This window comes from Mauremys mutica, chromosome 4 (genome assembly GCF_020497125.1).
Source record: "Mauremys mutica isolate MM-2020 ecotype Southern chromosome 4, ASM2049712v1, whole genome shotgun sequence".
NCBI lineage: Eukaryota > Metazoa > Chordata > Testudines > Geoemydidae > Mauremys > Mauremys mutica.
Genome location: NC_059075.1, coordinates 101,987,034 through 102,007,178, shown reverse-complemented (window position 1 = coordinate 102,007,178; position 20,145 = coordinate 101,987,034). Strand labels below are relative to the sequence as shown.

The window sequence follows — 20,145 nt, the reverse complement described above, 5'->3', positions numbered from 1 at the left end:
AACACTCTAAAGAGAGATTTTTGAAAGCCATCTGTTTTTGTTAATATGGACTTAAGTGTTAAATTTGATGTTGTAAAGCTGAGTTATGTCAGGACTGTTTAAATAAAAGCTGTGACTTGCTAAATCCTGTCCCCAGCTAATTAAAAGCACGAGTTTGAAGTATGTTGCTCAATACATTCCCCTCATTTTCTGTCTGTAGCAAATGCATTTACTGAACAATACAGGACATATCTTCAGGGCAAGTTCTGTTTCAACCATAAAGAAAAGGAATGGAAACAAAAGACATTCTGGGATGCTGTTTTCAATAGAATACAGAGGGACACAAGAAAAGTAAATGGGCATATATTCTGTCTTATTCTATAGTAAAGGAAATCCTATTTAATGGTACAGTGATGGGGGGTTTGAGGAGGCTTTAGTAAGAACTCAGGAAATTTCTAGGACTGCAAGGAAAGATGTTCATAATGGAAAAACATCTGCCCAGATGAGCATCCTTAGACAATCGGAGTCTATTATGTGAGATGGATTTTTGATGAGATATTATTTCCAGAGATATTAAATCCACATTACTGACAATACAAAATTAAAACTGAGTAACCTATCACAGTAATGACAACATCCAGATCAAAGGTTAAAAGCACTTATCCCCCAGTGAAAGGGAGGCGCCCACATGCAACAGCTTCTGGATATAATTGATCCTCTGTTACATATGATTCCAGATAATACAGAAGCAATCCTACAGGCAGAAGGAGAGGTGCTAATATGTGTCTCTCCTTTGCCTTTTATTGAAGTATTTTGGCACTCCTGAATTGTCACAGGTCTACTGTGAGGCTGACTTTTTGCAGCTGAGAACATGCTTTCCTAAAGTTCAACCAAAAATGATTTGGTTCCGCTAATACAGTGTCCTAGCCTCAGAAGTGAGCCTCTTTGTAAAGTTCCGATCAGAACATCCCCTAACTTGGATCAGTTTAGAGCTAGAGCCAAACTTTGCTGCACTGGTTCATCTCCATCCATCAATCAGCTTCTCATACAGCTGTTGCAAATTACAGCTGCAAATGCATTATCTATCAGTTACTGAAGAATGGTTAATAATTGCATAGCAGAGTAAAGCTCTTTAAGTTGAAAGAGATAAAAAACATATTCTGGCTGCTGTCAGAGTACATAGCTCTTTGACAGTAACCACATACACCGTGCTGATAAATTTTGCACAGTGGAAGAAATCTAATGGGTGACACCCATAAGTAACAAGGAACTTCTTTATTTTAAAACCATTCAACTTCCCCCAGGCAGTAAATTCTTGGCTCATGCAAAATATTTGAGACAATTAGCACTCAAGATCCAGGTCCCTGAAGCTTGTTCTATGGCAAGAAGTAGCTTGTACCATCAATGAACATTTCACTTATGTAGCAACTTATAGTCATACAGATCAGAGGTTAAAAACACTGATCCCCAAGTGAAAGAGATGCAGCATGGCAGAGAGGTAGTGTTGTCTAGTGGATAGAACACGAGAATCAGGACACCTGGATCTGCCATCTGGATCTGCTATGTGACCGTATGCAACTCACTTCACCTCTCTACTCTTTGTCTGTCTTCTCTATTTAGAGTGTAAGCTCTTTGGTGCAGGGACTGACACTTCTATAGTCTGGACCACATTGGGCCCTCCAGATATTTTAATCTGGCCCTTGAATGCCCGCCAGGGGAGCAGGGTCCAGGGCTTGCCTCGCTCCAGCGCTTCAGCCAGGGAGCAGGGTTTGGGGCTTGCCCTGTTCTATGTGGCTCCTGGAAGCAGTGGCATGTCCCCACTCCGGCTCCTATGTGTAGGGGCAGCCAGGGGGCTCCGCACGCTGCCCCTGCCCGAAGTGCCGTCCCCACAGTTCCCATTGGCCGGGACAGTGCTTAGCACTTTGGAGTCCCAATCTCAGTATAGATCATACTAAATAACGTTCAAAACAAATGGTCAAAAAGTTGGGATTGTGTAAACTTTACAAAAATTGATTTTTCCCCATATTCATGTCCACAGCCATAGAAAACGGATGCTCACTCTCCTCATACAGGAAAGACCTTGTATCTCTACTGAATAGTCAAGCAGGATGCAGAGCTCAACAACTGGACAATTGCCTCCATATTACCACTGCAACACAACTAAGGCTAAAATTTTGCTTTCATTTATTTGGGGTATGAATCCACTCTAAATAGAGCAATTCTATTGAGTTCATTGGCATTGCTCCAATTTCACACCTGTTTGACTGAGAACAGAATAGGGTTTCTAGTCAGGATGTGGTTGTATTGCTGAGACTACTCTCATAGCTTTTGTGCCTGAGACATCCACATGGATGTAAAATATATTGAAGCTTCATCAACAGACCTGCCTTTACTCTTTTCCGGATACTGCTGTGTCTATTATACACTACAACTTCATTAGTATGAATAAATTCAGTCAATATTTCAACAGAGAATTAAAAGCCAATTTGTGTTGCTTATTTATAGTCTCTTACCAAACTCAATATACTACCTATATCTGTTTCCTAGTGCATCTGAAAAATAATCTAAAATAATTATTTGCAGACATACTGGACAATTAGATATCTTTATTTTTTAAATGGAGCGCTTTCTATAACAGCAATTCATATCAAAGTCAAAGAGTGACCATAATGATTTATAGTCGTACTATTTCTTGGGCCAAATTCAGCTCTGATGTAAGTAGGTGCAATTCCCCTAACATCAAGGAAGCTGAAAAAGGGGTACATCTGGGTTGGTGTAGCACCGATAAATAAAATATCACTAAAGTCAGATTGGTCATAAGTGAAAGTGTACAGCTCTTTACAAAGACAGATCTTGAGTTTATTTATCATTCATAGGAAATATTTTATAGCACTGCATAGAGGTTGCCATAAAACAACATTTTAAGAATCTCTGTACCATATTTCATCCATAAATATCCTATGGCCCTGAGAGGTAAAACTACCAAGGTTCAATATTAACATCTTTATTACAAATGACCTCACTATTGTGTTCACTATAAAGAAAAAATATTACAAAGCATTAACATATTTTGAGTCTTAAATTAATACAGGTTTACTGTTCATATCTGGATCTAAATTTTCATACTTGTGGTGTAATTATTTTTCTATGAACATTTTGTTGATAACTCTATTAAAGGTGATCACACCAAAATAAATGTTAACTATAATACTAAAAGTGTGACTTTTGTAATGGGGGAATGCCATATACTAGTATAAGTCCATTAACTATTTGATTTGCACTAGCGAATTTAGTATTTAAGAACCAGAACATAAATGAATGTGTGTCATCCTGGAATTTCACTACATTTCTTTTATTTCAATAACCCCAAATATTTGTATTGCTAAAACTAATATAAAGTATTTATATGCCCCAAACACATACAAACACTAACCCTATTTTTCAAGTATAACACCATGAAACTGGAATACTATTCCCAAATTTATTATTTCAGCTGATAAAAGGTTTTTGAAAATACAAAGGCAAATAGCAGAAAAGAGGCCTATTTTTATTGTTTTAGAATTCTTTAAAATTGGTACTAACGTAAGCATCATGCGTCTAAGCATCACTGGCTAGAGCATGTCTCAGGTGCAAGAAAGAATTTGACAAACTTCTTCAACGTAACACCACTATTTCAATCTTAAAAAATGTAAGCAATTCCTAAAGCCTTGCTTGATAGCATTGCAAGAATAGCTATTCTCTCTCCAAAGCCCTCTCACTTTATCATCTTTTTGGAACTACATTGAGTTGGTACAACTTATTCAAATGGCTCTCAAATAAGTAACACGTAATTTTTGAAGATGGTCACTTCTAGATGAGAACAGCAAGTTTCTTTAACCAGGCTCTCCCGAGTTAGAAATAGCTTTTTCCACAAAAGATTCCTTTCAGTCTTAAATAAAGGGTAGCCCTGTCAAACAGTCCGAATTGCAGAGAGCTTCAAGGTAGACCATGTCATAGTTGCACTGGAAAGTACTAGCACTTTTTGGATGGTATATAAATAAAATTAAAAATAATTAGACCAGGGAAAAAAGCACTCTTTTTTATATCTATTTGAAAATTGCCAACCATCTAATTTAACTTGAGGCTTTAGAATGTGCTCCCAAATTTAAAAAAAAAATCCTGTTACAATGGTCACTTTATAGTTGTACGAAATCAGAACTGAGATTGTTGTTCTGTGATAGTGCCGTGTCTCTGTTAGTTTTGGCACCTAACTTTAAAACGCTTGCCTAAATAAAGAAACCAGTTGGGTCTTATTGCTGAAATATTCCTGAGCCTATTTGAACATACCAGGCAGTCACCAGACCCAAATTATTTTTTTTTCATTTTCTTTTCACTGTTACTATTGTTCAAATGGCTAATGTAGAAATTAGTGTCTGGAGGTTACATTTTTATGCTTGTATGCATGAAAGACAGCCTGAAAAGGTCGGCATGATACAGCTACACTATATTCATATTATTCACCTTGATAGAGCTTTTGTGCATTGTGTTCATCATAGTTCAATAGTACCTGACAAACCTAATGTTAGTTTTCAGCTAGCACTAGCTTCTGATGTTAAATAAGGAGCTGTATGTGTGAACATGCTTTTAAGCACTACAGTGCACCAAAGAATGAGCTGTTTTCAGCTAACATTGAGCTGCTAATGATTTTAATGAGAGTGCCTTCTGGATTCATATTTTTTTCATAAAATACATCACACTAAAACAAAATCAATGAGAAACATTAATTAGGGCCTTTTTAGACGCCTTCTGTGGTGTTGTTTTTCTTTTGAGACGCACCAGATGAAGAATGCTGTGCTTTATTTAAGCTAAGTTGTTTGACATTTAGATGAGAGAAAAAAGAGAAAAATACTAACAAACACAGGAACAATTTTTGACAGCTCTTTGTCATGCGAGAGAGAAAAAAGGGGACCGACTGTGAGATGCTACTTTGAAGCCCTGGAAATTTGTAATGAAAAATTTAAGATACAAGAGAGGAAGAAAGCTGAGCTATTCATTTGGTTCTGCATATATTAACACTTGTAATTCAAACTAAAGGTTTGCTATGTGTTTTCATAATTTTGACTCTAATAAATATCTTGGAGAATTGCTTTGATATTCCAAGATCATGCATGTAGCTTGCATCCATTAAGAAAAACGGGGAACAATCATCATCAGCCCTCTTGGTGCTAATGAGAAGGTCATTGCTCTTTAATTAGCACAGACATGAAACTGAAATATTTCAAAGGGTTTGTGGAATACAGTGGCTATGGGCAAGGCTGTGTATCTGTTTCTGAGTCTCTCTGTCACACAGCACACAAAATAAAATGTACATCTTCCATTCTGAAACCTCTGCTGTTGTGTACATTTAATTTTCAAGTTTACATCACTGTTCCTTGCACATCAGATTAATCTGGGAAATTTGGCCTAGCTGTTATTAGCAGGGGGCAGAGCAAGGTGGGGGTGGATAGAGAGATGTGAGAATAGCAAAATGCTCCTCATCAGCAAGTATTGTGAAACAAGTACCAGTGGGTTATGTGACCTTATTTCCCACAGTAGGAGTGTTATCAAGAGATAGAAACTGAGGCATTGTAGGAAAATATTAGCAAAATTAAAATCTGTGTTTTGTGTTGGTTCTAATCCCACTCGTATCTCCATCACTGCAAAGGAGGAGATTATAGGGAAAACAAGTAAAATAGGAGCAGCTAAGGAAAAATAAAAAAGAGTAAATATTTTTCTTCAAAACAACCCCTGACTAATATGACATGTAGCTGAAATGGATCATCATACTCACATCTAATACATGGCATACATGTTTTGTGATTATATCTGTGTCTAACTTGTGCCGTGTGCCTAAATTTTGAATTTGGGATTACACTAGAGTTGCACAAGACTACACTGTTTGATCTTCTGTACCTGCATAAGTATCACTTCCACTGAAATGTAAGTTAAAGAGGGAAGAAGGATAAAGAAGCATCCGTCTTTTGGGTTCTTGATTAAATTTGGTTTTGCACAGTTTTGAAAATTATTGTCATCTTCTTTGCCCCTAGAAGAAAACGTACAACAGTACTGTCTTCTTCACTTCTTCCAGGGAATAAGATGAAATCTTCCCACTTCCACATTTTACTGTTATTAGTGCTCTTCCCTTTGTATAAAATTAGCTCCAGATATGGACACCTAGCCTGATAATCTTTCACATGCTCTGTAGTGCTGGGCAAATAAGGCTATTCGGCAAAATTAGATTTTTTTCCCCTAGACTTTCACATTAAATGTTTTGTCAGTTTCAATGTGATTTTCAAGTCCTTGAAATTTCAATATTTACAAAAATCCAAGGCTTGTTTTTCCCCCTCAGATTGATGTACAAATCCTCATCTAGCTTGACATTGTGCTTTACTGAAATTACATATTTGAAATGTCACAAACGAGCAGCTATCTATTGCAATTTTGGCTTGTAGAGAGAGCCTGTAAACCCCTCCCCCACTTCCCTGAGATTCCATCATTCCAAGTCCAACTAGGGCAAAGAACCATGCTCCAAAGACCAGCTTTGGAGTTGCACAAAATGAGGGCTGGTCAAAAAAATTTCATCTAAATTGTTTTATGATTGGGGTTTTGACTTTTTCCCCCCAAAAAAGTGTCTCCTTTCTGTGGAAAATTGAGTTTTCATTGAAAACTTTCTGACTGAAAACTGAAAGTTTTGGCTGGAGAACTTGTTTACTTTCAAATTAAAACTCAAAATTTTCTGCAGAAGAAAACAACCAAAACATTTTCCCAACCAGTTCTCTGAACAATAGCTGAAATACAGGAAAACCTTAGACATACTGAAGTCCAAAACAACCAAAAGATGTACAGGTGTTTTTTAAAGTGACTTTTATTAGGTGGTCTCTGAAAAAATATTTGCCTCTTCTAATGAATGTGTATCATTAACCACTGGATATTGGTAGACTCCCTGAAACCATGTAATTAGCGGCTTTTGCCCTAATCCCTAAAGGGGGCAAGTCCCCAGCTGAGTGATTCTCATATAAACCAATTGCCCTGTTAAATACTAATGTAAACATTTTTGCAAGAATTCTCCCTTCTAGGCTTCAGACCTAAATGCATAACATTATACAAAAAGATCAAATTGGCTTTGTCAAAGGGAGAATTCTCCTCCATTAATTTCCAAGTAGTGTTAAAATGGTTTTATTTTGCCTGGTCAAAAGCAGACATGCTGTAGCCTTTGACTGGATTGAAAGAAGTTACTACTTCACAGTAACGGAGAAAAACGAGTGAGAGAAGCTACACTGATTGTAGCCTTGTTTATTCACTCATATAGACATGGATTAATTATGCTGCCTCTGTGGTCCATTCACTAGGTCAAGATACTTGTCAAGGGTGCCCCTTTTCACCTTTAATTTTGAATTATTACTTCAATGTGAGATGAGCACAATAGCTATGGTATCACCTCTGGAGGGGGCCACCATTAATTGGTACTCCTTATACTGATATTTGTATCTTCACTCGCTTTCACATTCACTAACTTACTGAGACAAATTTGGCAACATTCCCTGGACACAGAGTAAAATAGATCTTCAGTTGATGCCATGTACGTGGGGGATGGATACTCCGGCAAAAGGACTCTGAGGAGATCATGCCCTAGTGATAGATTACTTTCCCTATACCCTGGTTTGGAAATTTTGCTTGTGTATACAAAAGTACTTCAGTGGAACTGAGACACAAAAGAGGAGCCGTACCAAGAGCTCAGAATGTTATCTCCGATCATATTTATTGCTAGGTAAAATCCATTTATGTAAAATAGAAATGTTATCTGAAAATCACACATATTTAGAGTGTATTTTTCATTCTGTGAGGAGTATGGGGAGATTTGGTTTTATTGGTTTGATTTTATTTGGTTGGTTAGCTTTTGGTTTTTGTTTTATCTCATGCATCAAGATATTTAAAGAAGTATCTATTTCTATCCTCTTTACATGATAAAAACACAAATTACTTAGACTATAAAGGGCAGGAAACTCCTTTTTTATACGCTTTTATGGCAACTAGCACAACAGGTCTGTGGCCTCTAAGTGCTACCACAATACTACTGCTAAGTATTAATAGTAATGAAATCTAAAAAGGGAACACACCCTGCCAGCTAAAAAGCAACAGTTTTAAGTTATTATGATCCAAAATGTTGAAAGAGAGTGGGCTTCCTAATGCTTCTAAGCATTTTTCTGATACTGTTATATGAACTATCAAAACTCCCAAACACTTCTGCTTTTCAACATTTTCTGTACAACCATTTAAACAACCCCAGTGACCCATTCCTCTTCCATTTTTGTCTCTAGCCTTATGTTTCTAGACACTGAATTGTGTAAACTGCTTCCCTACCTATGTTCCTAATCTATCCAAGTCATTCTTAATTACATTGCCCTGTTTCTTTATTTTGACTGCCCCCAACTTTTGTATCTCTGGCAGCTTTAATCCTCTTACTACATGTTCCTCCTTTCTGGTCATTAATATATAAAATGAATTAAATTAGTCCTAAAACTGATCCTTGTGGTACTTCACTTCTCTCCACCTCCTTCTATCCAGAACTGATTCATCTCACAAGTACCCCTCTGTCTCCAGTATCAAAGCCAATTCTTCATCAGCTCAAGTAGTTGATCCTACATACAATACTTGCAAACCTTGCACATAATTATAAGAGCCTTTTGTTCAACACTATATCAAAAGCTTTCAAAAGGAAAAATGAAAGAGGTAAAATGTTCACAATATAAAAGGCTAATATATCAGTCCTTACCAGTGCAGTTTCATGAGGTTTTCCCTACCTGGAGAAAACCTATTTTTTACTTGTTAACAATGAACACTGCAGAGCCTGACTCACACATGGAACAGAGTATAAATACACCCCCTCCCACAGGTGCCCATGTGCCACCTCAGCCTCTTCCAGTCCACCCCTGACTCAGATGTCCCTTCCTTCGGGTTAAGAGTAGACAGTGAGAGCCCCCCTTCATCTCAGAGCAGTCACACCCATTCTTGGGATCACTAGTCACCTTTTGGGCAGCTGGGAATAAATTTTTCCTTCACCACCAGATTAGGCAGAGTGGGGCGGGTTTTTCCACCTTCCTCAGAGCAAATCCAGGACCTGGTGAGGTAGGTAAGGCAGTTTGGTTCAAGCTGTCAGTGTGGCAGTGTTTCTCTAGTCCAGTGCAGGTATCATTCTATAAGTTGTCTAGTTCCCCAATGAACTGGAGTTGGAAATGCACTTGGAAGAAGGCATCCCCCAGGAAGCTGAGGGAGGGGAAATTGGAGTTCCTAGTGTCAGGTCCAGTGGGAGACAACCCTTTTTCCTCAGTCCCCCTTGATCCTCATATGAGGGGACAGCAGTGGGCTCCCAGCAATGGGTTCAGAGCAGGGCTAGAAAAGTGGGTCTGACATCAGCCATCCTCGAACAGGTGGAAACAACAGTCCTGCAATATAGGATTTATTGCTTATTCCCAGATGAGTTAATAAAGTTGTAACCTAATTAAACCACATCCCTTGCATCTTGTCTTTCTTACTGTCTGGCCAGGACAAAGGGGTACATCATTAAAAAGACAAAGGAAGGGGATTTTCAAAAGTCAGTGGGAGTTGAGCACCTAACTATTTTAGGTACTTTTGAAAATGCCAACCAATAAGGTTTAATCCTCACTTTTGGCTCAGCTCAGTGCAAGAGAAGCAAAGGTCACTCTAAGTCACCCGGCTGTCACAGCCCTGCAGCTGACCAGAGCCCAAACCAGCCCCTGGCACTAGTTAGAGATGTGACGATCGAGTCCCTCATGTATAAAGTTAAAAAACAAACTCACTCCTGCATTTTACTTGGAAAGAGAAACCTTTGTGAAGTATCATGAAAATGAAACTGCAGAAGCTACAAGGAAATGGGTTTCCTGGGCACAAGGCATTGACGTCCTAACCCAGTAGGGGCGCAAACTTCCTCCCATTAATTTCATGCCATTGACTTCAGTGGGACCAAGCCCAAAAATGAGGGGTGATACAGTATTCCTGCTGAGGTTGTTTTTATGTCTTGTTTATGCAGTGTTAAGTTAGTGGTTTCAAGCTGCTTTGCAGTAATTAAGTTATGGCAGTTACTGCTGCATGTGTTTATTAGCAAAAATAGTAAAAAACTGTGGCTGCCCTGTTCTTTGTGTGTGGCCTCAGGGACTTAGGCTTTTGTACTCCCCAAAGTGCCCTCCCATTACCGAAGTGAACTCACCAATGAAATGCTATGGGTGATACTAGAATTTAGAATTTTTCAGTAGTGGTGGGAGTTAGACTGAACCTGGACATCACCCGACTGCCAACTGCTATTTATTAGAACATGACATACAAGCAGCTGGGAAAGGACCCCCTGTATTGTTCCGCTCTTTCATTCTAGTTATAGCTTCCTTATGGTGGAAGTAGTGAGTGGATGATCAAGAGTGTAAGAACATTGCAGTTTTCTTACTTCAGTGCTCATCTCTGGAAGAACATTGAAATGGAGGCTATGGCAGGTATCTGTAATACACAAGACAAGAGGTTTATATTACAGTATTGCTAATTCTCACAATTTTTAACCACAAGTCTCATGATATTTACAGTGAAATCCTGGCTCTAGATAAGTCCAAGGGAGTTTTGCAATTGACTACAGTGGAGTCAGGACTTCACCCTTTTTTACTTCTTAAGACCAAGACAGGGCAGTTGTACCTAGGGTGACCAGATGTCCCGATTTTATACAGACAGTCCTGATTTTTGGGTCTTTCTCTTATATAGGCTCCTATTACACCCCCCCCCCACCACCACCACCTCCTGTCCCAATTTTTCACATTTGCTGTCTGGTCACCCTAGTTGTACCTAGTGATTAGAGTAGACAGCTAGGAATCAAAACCAAGGATCAGAACCAGAATCAGAGGCCAGATGCCAGAGCCAAGGGTGAGAGCCAGGGGAGCTGGAGTGAGGCAGGGGAAGAACAAGATTGAACAAGCAGGCACAGGAGCTATCACAGCCAGGGACGAAAGCTTTGAGCAGCCAGCACCTTGTTGCTGCTGATCCCTTCAGCTGGCCAGCTGGCTCAGTTGGAGCCTAGCTATGTTCATTAGACTGCCTGGGGATTAAGCTAGCAGGTAAGCAGGCTACATGTGGGTCCTTATTCCTGGAACCCAGACTGCTGGAGTCATGTGAACACATGATGATTTCAGCTTTTAAACCGTTCTTAAACTGTTGTCAATGCAGCACTTGCTGTTTAACTGCAGATAACTGGCTGGTCACATGATACTGGCTTTCTCCATTATTTACCACTGTTAAATTACAGTAAATGATAAAAATATATTAACATTTTCCTAATATTATTTTTCCATGTAAACACGTTCTATAGTTGTTGCAGAGAGGCTATTAAGATATGGCAACTGAGAGGCGAGGTCATCCACAAGACAACCTCCCTCTTATTTATTGTGATATTACCTAGAGGCCCAAGTCAAGATTAATATGTGGTCTGTGCTATGAAAACCTTTACAAACTCCTACATTACTGTATACCAAATTATGCAATTGTACTTCCAATACAGACGCTACAAAGCAATTTCATAAGTGTACCTGTTATACACCAGCAGCTTCAAATGCAGAGAAGAATCTGAAAACAAAAACAAAAACTAGCACACCAAAACATTGGAAGCTTTTACTATACAACCAGACTTTAGCATTCCTCCTCTGCCATTAGTTGGTTAATTCCTCCATGCACCTTCCAAACACCACCACCACTTTTTTTTGAGGGGGGGAGGGGAGAGTGACGGGGGGACGACAATCCAATGCTAATTGCAGTACTGCTTTTGCATTTTAAATTAGAAATAGCTCAGCTTCGGGATCCTCATGCCACTGCTGCTACCTATTTCAGATTTCTTTTTCCATTAATTTTAGAAGTAAGATACAATGGGCCTGATTCTCCATTGTCCTGTAACTTATGTAGTCACTTATACTAGAGCAGAGTGGAGAATGGAGAATCAGGCCAAATCTGTCCAATCAACTGCCAGTAAGAATGACGTTAAAACTTCAAGAGTCTTAAAGAAATATCTTTAAATCTCCCCATTTTAATGGAATGATGGTTAAAAAAGAAACCTCAAGACAAATATCTGTAAAGAATGTGTTATAAAAAACATATGCCCCAAAACGGATATAGGCAGCCATATAGACTGCAACAAAACATTCTACAGGAGTATTGGGTTCAATTCACTCCAGTTTCCACTCTAAGGCAGAATGCTCGCTCTTCTATTTTTAGCTTTCTTCCTTCAATTGCTCAATATTAAGGCTGAATTTATGTGCCTCAACTGGATATACTTGATGAATGAGATTACATGAGCATAAAATAGTCTCCAAGTGTCAAAGGAGTCTTCCTTAAGCCCATATTTGTTTTTCATGCAGAAATATGGACTCTTGCCATAGTGAGTCTGGCTTTTGCTTATGGGCTCATCCCCATAGGCATTTCTGAATCAAATTCTAGCAATGATGACCCATGCCTCAACGTATCATTTTCAGCATATTAGACAGCATGTCATTATCGGTGTTATATTCAATCAACAGATTTTTCTGGTCAAGATGAGCTTTGATGGCAGTCATTCTCCCACTCATTTACAATACTATGGCCCAGTATTTGAAAGGCAATTGTGTCACAATTTTTAGTTCAAGTACTGCCAATGAGTAGACCCGATGTATTTCAGACATTTAAAATTAATTATCTAACAGTCTTTAAGAACATTCTTCCTAAACTGTTTTCTTTCTCTTTGGCTCCTCATTTGAAGAATATTTTAAAATATGCATCATTGCCCACACATAAATTAATTTATGTATATTAATTTTTGCTCCACTTAGCAGAGTGGTCACTTAATTAAATGTCTTCAGTTGTTTTAATGAAAAGAAAAAATCATCAGCTTAAACAGACTGTTGTAACACTATACATTTAAACATACTATTTGTTGCCTTTATTTCAGTCCATTTGTAATGATATCAGGACATTTGTGGGAACAGATATTAAAAAGTAATATCCTTTTCTAAAGCCCAAAGACTGTTTAGCAGATTTTTAAATTGAAATCAAAATTATACAGATTTTTCATTCTGATAATTTTACCAATTCACTAATTCTTTAATCTTTACAGGTCATTGAACAGCTTCACATTAATGAGATGTAGTTAAGAACAAATTTTACAGTTTTTCCTCTTTTTTCTTTTTTTTGAAAAATGTTGCATATCATTTGCAAATTAGAAAGAACTTGTTCCATTTATGGTACATTTATTTAAAATAATCGAATGCATGAGAACTGGCTGAGCACTGTGTGCAATGACGCTTTAAAACAAATTACCATTTATTTATAAGCAAGAAATAGACTTTTAAAAAGCACACAGACTGCATTTCATTATTAATGACATTCTCCATGCAAAACTGATCTTTTTCAATAAGAAGATACAGAAATAGGAAAAAATCCAAAGAAAGAAATGGGAAGAAAGACTATCTTGGGAACATTCATGTTTTGCATACATGGAAACTTACAAAATACAAACAAAAATTGCCAGCACCTCACATATGTGCATAAAGAGGTTGAATGTCAGTTTCTCTTCATCTACAAGCCAGTCTCCGACTAGCAGTTCTGACGTACAGTATTTGAAAAGGAAGTCAGATTATAGAGCACAAGGATGTAAAACTTATTTTTTCCCCAGTCTGCACAATGTATTCCAAATACACCACTCACGTCAGTAGCCTGAAAGAATTAATATTTCTAAATTACTGTGGACTATAATTTCATACTGTGGAAACACTGGAAAGGTAATTACTTTGGTTCAAGTATGTTAAATTACAATTATTCCTTACCACATGCTACTGAAATGAATAGTGTTTATCTTTCTAAGTGGTATGTTAACCACTTAGAGCTTCTGGGGCCATGTTCTACTCTTAGATAAATGTGCACACATCATACACTGAATTCAATGAGACTTGCATGCCCTCTGCAATCCAGTTTTATACACCCACAAAAAATGACTTGCCTAAAATTAAAGCCACATCCAGTTTTTAGCTGGAGATGTCCTACTCTGTTCATCCACCCTCTCTAGATTCATTTGAAAAATTCTGCAAACCCTGTACCTTTCTCCCTTTAAAAATCAAATGAAAAGCAAGCCTTAAAGATGACCCTCTATTTGTATTTGTTATAATCAGTTATCTTATTGGAGAGGACAAGTCGTCAGGAATAGAGATATTTTGTAAGGCCAGGAGATTAAAATATAAAATAAGATATTTAAGCTGTCTTTTTCCCCCCCTGTGCTTGTTTCTCCAACTTTAAGTAGATTTTTCTGAGTTTTGCAAATTTACTGGAGGATATATTCTCTTGTTTTATTTTTTAAACAAAGAGAATTTAACTTCCACAGCAATTTTTCATGCCCTCATACCTTTATTTTAAATGTTGCACATTTGTTGATCTGGACTGGAGATCAAATGGAGAATTGGGTAAAATTTAAGCACATTTTCTTCCAAGTCAGTTTAAAAACCATGCAGAAAATGCTTTATGTTCAAAGAAATGTGAATCATTTTGAAACGTCTTAACATTTAGGCATATTGTAAGTGTGCTTGATAATACTGGAAAGGATCTCCTAAGCACTGAAAGAGATGACTTACATAAAACCTAGAACTAGTGTTACTAATTATATCATTGCTAACAGGCATCAATATCAATGCTTGATAGCAAATTCAGATCTGGCCAATAATATGCCAGCTATTTTGAATTACTCATTAGTGAACTTCAATTCAAGAGGTGCTTACTAAATGCCAGAACTAACTCCTGTTCTCTCACTGAATCAACTCTCTGCATTCCTGAACTGCTAACACTGAAAGTTTCTATGTAGTTACCAGCTATTGTCACTGATAATTCAAGTTCTCACTCTCTTATAAAGCTTAGTTACAAAAGTTCTTAGCAGAGAAGTGTGCTTGTTACAGCTCATGATTAGACAGTAGTACTGTATCCCTGGAGTCTATTCCCAATAACTCATTGTATGACTATGTCTCCCAACTGTCCAGATCGATGGCTGCTGCACTTTTTAAAGCCAGTCTTGGGAAGTGATAGTTAGATTATCCTCCTCTTGATTTTCTTTTATTTTGAGAGGGGGAGGGGAGGTCTCCAATGGTAGGGGCTGCTGTGGTGGGCAGGAGCAAGGCTGTTAGATTTCATAATCTCTTCTCTCTGTTCTCACTGCCTTATGCTGACTGGTATAACGAGTGCAGAATGGGGCAAAAAGCAACAGAAGTAGAGAGGGCAATCAGCCAACGACTCCCACTTAGCCAATGACAGCATCAGACCTCTGTCTGTCAGCTTATTGCTATAGTGACAGGGTGCTCTGAATCCAGTTCTCATCTTTCTCAGGACTTTAGGAAAGAGAGGTTGTGAAAGAAATGTTCCCCCATCACCACTGGTGGGGAACAGACAGGAAGGAGAGAAATATGGGGTAACACATTGGGAAGGGAAAGGAATGGGGGAAAACAACAAGAAGAGAAATGGGGGCTGAGATAGAAAGAGGGCAAAGTAACAGAGAGGGTACAATGAGCCTCCTTTCCCATTTCCTTTCCCTGAAGTGGGATTAAGCACTTCTTGCACACTCTTGAATGAAAGACTTCAGAAGGCTCACACTGCAACCAACTGCCAGCCCCTCCAAGTAAGCAAGGAAGGGTGAGAAAATGATTGTTGTGCCTTCTCCTTACAAGCTGGTCTAGGGAGGAAGCATACAACTTCCTGTCAGAGGTTGGAAGATCAGCCATACTCACCTGTCCACCAGAAGACATTGTGCTCCCTCAGATTCAATGGCTCCACGAGTTCCCAGTGCTCCACCAGACCACTCCCTATTATGGGAGGTGTGAGTTAATGTATTCCTATTATTCTGAGGTGGCTCCTCCACTTGTCTTGCCAGTCCATCTTCTAGTGCAGGATTTTAACGCTTTCCTTCCCTATCTATATAAGGCAAACCACAATTCACAATTTACCTTAAACCTGATTTAAGCAGAGTTGTGGCCAAAATGGGATCTAACATGTATTGTCCCCATCCACACTGTCTGACTAGAGCATGTTATATCCTGATTTGGCTACAACTGGGTTGAAATCATGTTTAAGAAGCTTTTTAAAACATGGTTTGACCCATTGAGACAACTCCTTAGTGCTCGATTTCCTATAGACAGGGCCTTAGTATTGCTGTACTTCACATAATGTAATAAGAAATAGTAAGTAATTATTTATATAATGTTAAAATATGTTTTAAATACAGTAAAAAGTCATCCAGGAGACAGACTGAACTTACAGGGTTAACCCCCATTCACCACATTCCCCACTTTCACTGACAGACTCTATCCCTCTATAAATACATGCACCTCCAACACATACATTAATGCAATGCGCACATCAGATTCCTAATATCTACATTATAATGCAAAGCTTCAACTCTGACCACACCAACACAGTTATATACAAGCTATACCCAATTACATATCAGTAACATATTGGGCCATAGAATGCTGTTCCCAGAAGTCCATTATGAAAAGACATACCTTGGCACATTGCTTAGTTAATTTTAAGTTTTAAGCATAGAAATACTTCGTACATCACAAAAAAATAAAACATCTGCCAAGTTATTTTTAAACTGTCAGGTGAGAAGAACACAGTTGTATATACTAAAAGCAGCACTCTCGCTCAGGGAAGTAAAGATAAGAAATGGGTTCAGGAAAGCTTTATATTGACAAGAATATGTGTATTACTGAGACTTTTACCCTACTGCAGTGGAGTAATTTCTTTGGTGGGGTGATAGCATGCATATATAAAAGTAAGAAGTTAGAACTCTTACGAATAGAATGGAGAGAGTAAAAATTAAAATGAAAAGTGTCCCTCTGCTTCAAAATTGTTGGAAGAAGACATAGTCCTAGCTATTCATAAGGGAATTAGAAAGAGAGACTAGATTGTAAGGTTCTTTAAAACAGAAGAATATTCTTTTAAACACAAGGAAATTCTTTGTGGATGGGTGTGAACTGCTGGAGAAATGTTCACAAGTAACCAAGGATAGCAATGTCTCTCGGGAATTTTAGGTTCTTGTTCAACCAAAGTAATATTAACCATCAATCTCTCACCACATTATGTTCATGTAGTTCAGCTATCTGTAAAATCTATATAAACACACACATGCATAATACACACACAATTAAATAAAACATCGTAAACAGGATGACTTATGTCTCTACACTCTCTCTCTCTCTCTCAGCTTCTCATCAGCAAACTATACTTTCTCACACTCATTAGCATAGCTCAGCCCCTTTTAAAGCTTTGAATTTAACTAAATTCAACCACACCTGAAATCATCAGCTTAGAAAGTAATTCTCATCTAGGTATCTGAAAACGCTGCTGGAAGTTATCCCCCCAAAAAACCTACACTCTCCCCCAGCTCAACTGGGCCTCCTGCTAAGGACACCATTGGGCTGGGGTGCAGCAATACTGTGGGACATCCTCCAATAGACACCTTGATTGATCAGTCCCTTCGGCCTTCATGTAGATTGCGCCAATCACAACATATCTTCCATTTATCTTTTATCCTAGCCTTCCTTCTCCATGTGTGGCCATGTCTTTTCATGATGAAATCTTCCCATCTCTTTGGAGGTCGACTGAATGGTCGTTTCAGTTCCTGAGGGTACGACTCGGTGAAAGCTGCAGTCCATCGATTGTCAGTGAGCCTCAATATATGCCCAGCCCATCGCATTTTACTGTACTTGCTTTCAGCGACGTCCTGCACTCTACTCTTCTGTCTGATCACTTCACTGGGAACTCAGTCATGAATTGAAATCCCAGAATTCTTCTTTCTGTTGCCCTCTCTGTGACAGACAGTCGCTGCTCCTCTTTCTTCATCAGTGCCCATGTTTCGCAGCCATACAACATTGCCGGAAGTAATGTTGAGTTTAAGAGGTTGGCGCATGTTGCTAGATTGATTTTTCCTTGGAGGACATCTCTAATAGAATTGAATGTGCGCCAACCAGCTTTCTTTCTTTGCAAGAGTTCACCTTCCTGATTGTGGCACATGTTAATTTCTTGGCCCAAACAGACCTATTGCTCAATGACTTCTGTTTTTTTCTCCTTTGACTGTTATTTGGGCTTTTGGCAAGGCATCACACCACATAAATGTTGGTTTGGAGTGGTTCATTTTCAGTCCAACTTGGCTGCTTTTTGTGTTGAGTTCTAGCAGCATTTTCTGTAGTTTGATAGTATTTTCAGCAATCAAAACAATATCGTCCACGAATCTGAGGTGGTTTAACTGCTCTCCATTGATGTTGATTCCACCCTTCCAATTCATCCACCTCATTAATATTTCAAGGCAGGCTGTGAAGAGTTTCAGTGTCTCCTTGTTTCACACAAATGGAGTGGTCAAACAGAGTTATATCTGTAGTGCACTAAGAATTTGCTTCCTTTAGTAGTTTGATGTAGTTTCTGTCGATGCCCTCCTCTGCAAGAGCTTTCAACACTGCATTGATCTCTACGCTGTCAAACGCTTTTTCATAATCAATGAAGGCAATGCATAAAGGGAATTTGTATGCCCTTGAGCATTCCAATAGCTGGTTTAAAGTGAAAATATGGTCCATTGTGCTGAAATTCCTTCGAAAACCTGCCTGCTCTCTGTGAGAGTCAGTTCATTATTATTTTGGTGAACAGCTTGTAGACGTGCAAGAGCAGGCATATTGGACAATAGTTCTTTCAGATCTTCACAATCGCCTTTCTTGTACAGCAAAGTGGTGTTGGACTCCTTCCAGCTAGATAGACACCTAATAACCTGAAACCCCCATCTTAGTCTTACAAAACCATATGAAGACTTTATTCATGGAAATAAACTCCATTACTAGAAAAGCAGATACACCAACAGAAAGAAATGATGGTGTTTAAGAAGCTAAGTGGAGAAAAGAAAAGATCTGAGCCCATTCTGGGTCTATATACACATCATTCCAAACTGGGGCCAACCTCAGATCCTGAAAGCAAGAGCTGTGGACTAAACAGAGACTAATTGCAGCAGACTGAATATAGCACTTTGGGCTCTAGGTAATCTTTGTAATATTTTATTGCATGCACTGCTTAACTTCATCCATTCAGGTCCCGGGGGGTTTAATTGTCTCATTTCAGATAGTATTTTTCCACTCCTTTGAACTTCCCAGCCACTTCTTGTCTGAATAAGTACATCTCCACTTGTAAGCAAATTATGTCTTTGATGAGCTCTGTAAGTTCAGGGCATGATTCCATACATGCATCTGCAGAATGAGAGCATCCATGCTGCTGCCAGTTCTCTGTTCTTTAGCCTGGGCTGGAGTTTCTCTTCCTGGCAGATTTTTGGTTTTGCTGGTGTTCCTCAGCATCTTAAAGAATTATGAGGTTTTTTTCCTTGGTTATGAGTAGTGTTTGGTCTAGGAAGATTGGGGGAGGAGGGTGCAATTTTAGACCAGCTATGACAAAAGTGATTCTCTTAAACTACCATCTCATTCACAGAACTAACAGCCAGAACAGGAATTACAGATTTGCTCTTTTCAACTCACAGGAAAATAGGAAGTTCCACACTATCTCTCCCTACATTGGCAACATGATATCAGTTGCTATAAAAAAGCCTAAATTCGATTGTATTGTACTCTGTCCTCCTGAATACTAGCACCTACTGGAGTACAGTCCCAGAAAATCCATTACAAACTGCATTGTTATTCTTCGAACTTATCTTTCTATGATATCACGTGCCACTAGCTAATTTTTCCTAGTTTAGACAAAATTAAGCATACATAGAGTGAAAGGACTGTCTGGAAAAGAGTTATGTAGCATTCTTACTCCAAAACGGCCGTGTTTTATCTCATTGGGTTGATCTCTCTTTCCTATGCTCTCTGGATTCCGCTACAGACCTCCTAACCATCTGATGTCCATTTCTTATCTCAGCTACAAGTGTCACAGGTAGACCATCTGCTGGAATAATGGCCTCAAAGCACTGAGTGATCTTGCCTGTATCTTGTCAAGTGGTAGGTCAGAAGCAATAAATACTGTTTGGCTTCAATGTATATTTGTTTCACGAGCAGGGCTGCTGACTCTTGCATACTACTGAATCCTAGACCAGAGTGTCCTGGTGGAATCCACCACAAT

The 20,145-nt window shown here is 38.6% G+C and overlaps 1 long non-coding RNA gene across 1 annotated transcript in view; it reads left to right on the top strand.

The window, feature by feature from the left end:
* Window positions 1–10,318: 10,318 nt before the first annotated feature.
* The window catches only part of LOC123367893, a 108,332-nt gene continuing 98,505 nt past the window's right edge, over window positions 10,319–20,145 (top strand). The window contains exon 1 of the long non-coding RNA XR_006578639.1: window positions 10,319–10,499. This is a non-coding gene — a long non-coding RNA (uncharacterized LOC123367893). The remainder of the gene's footprint in view (window positions 10,500–20,145) is intronic.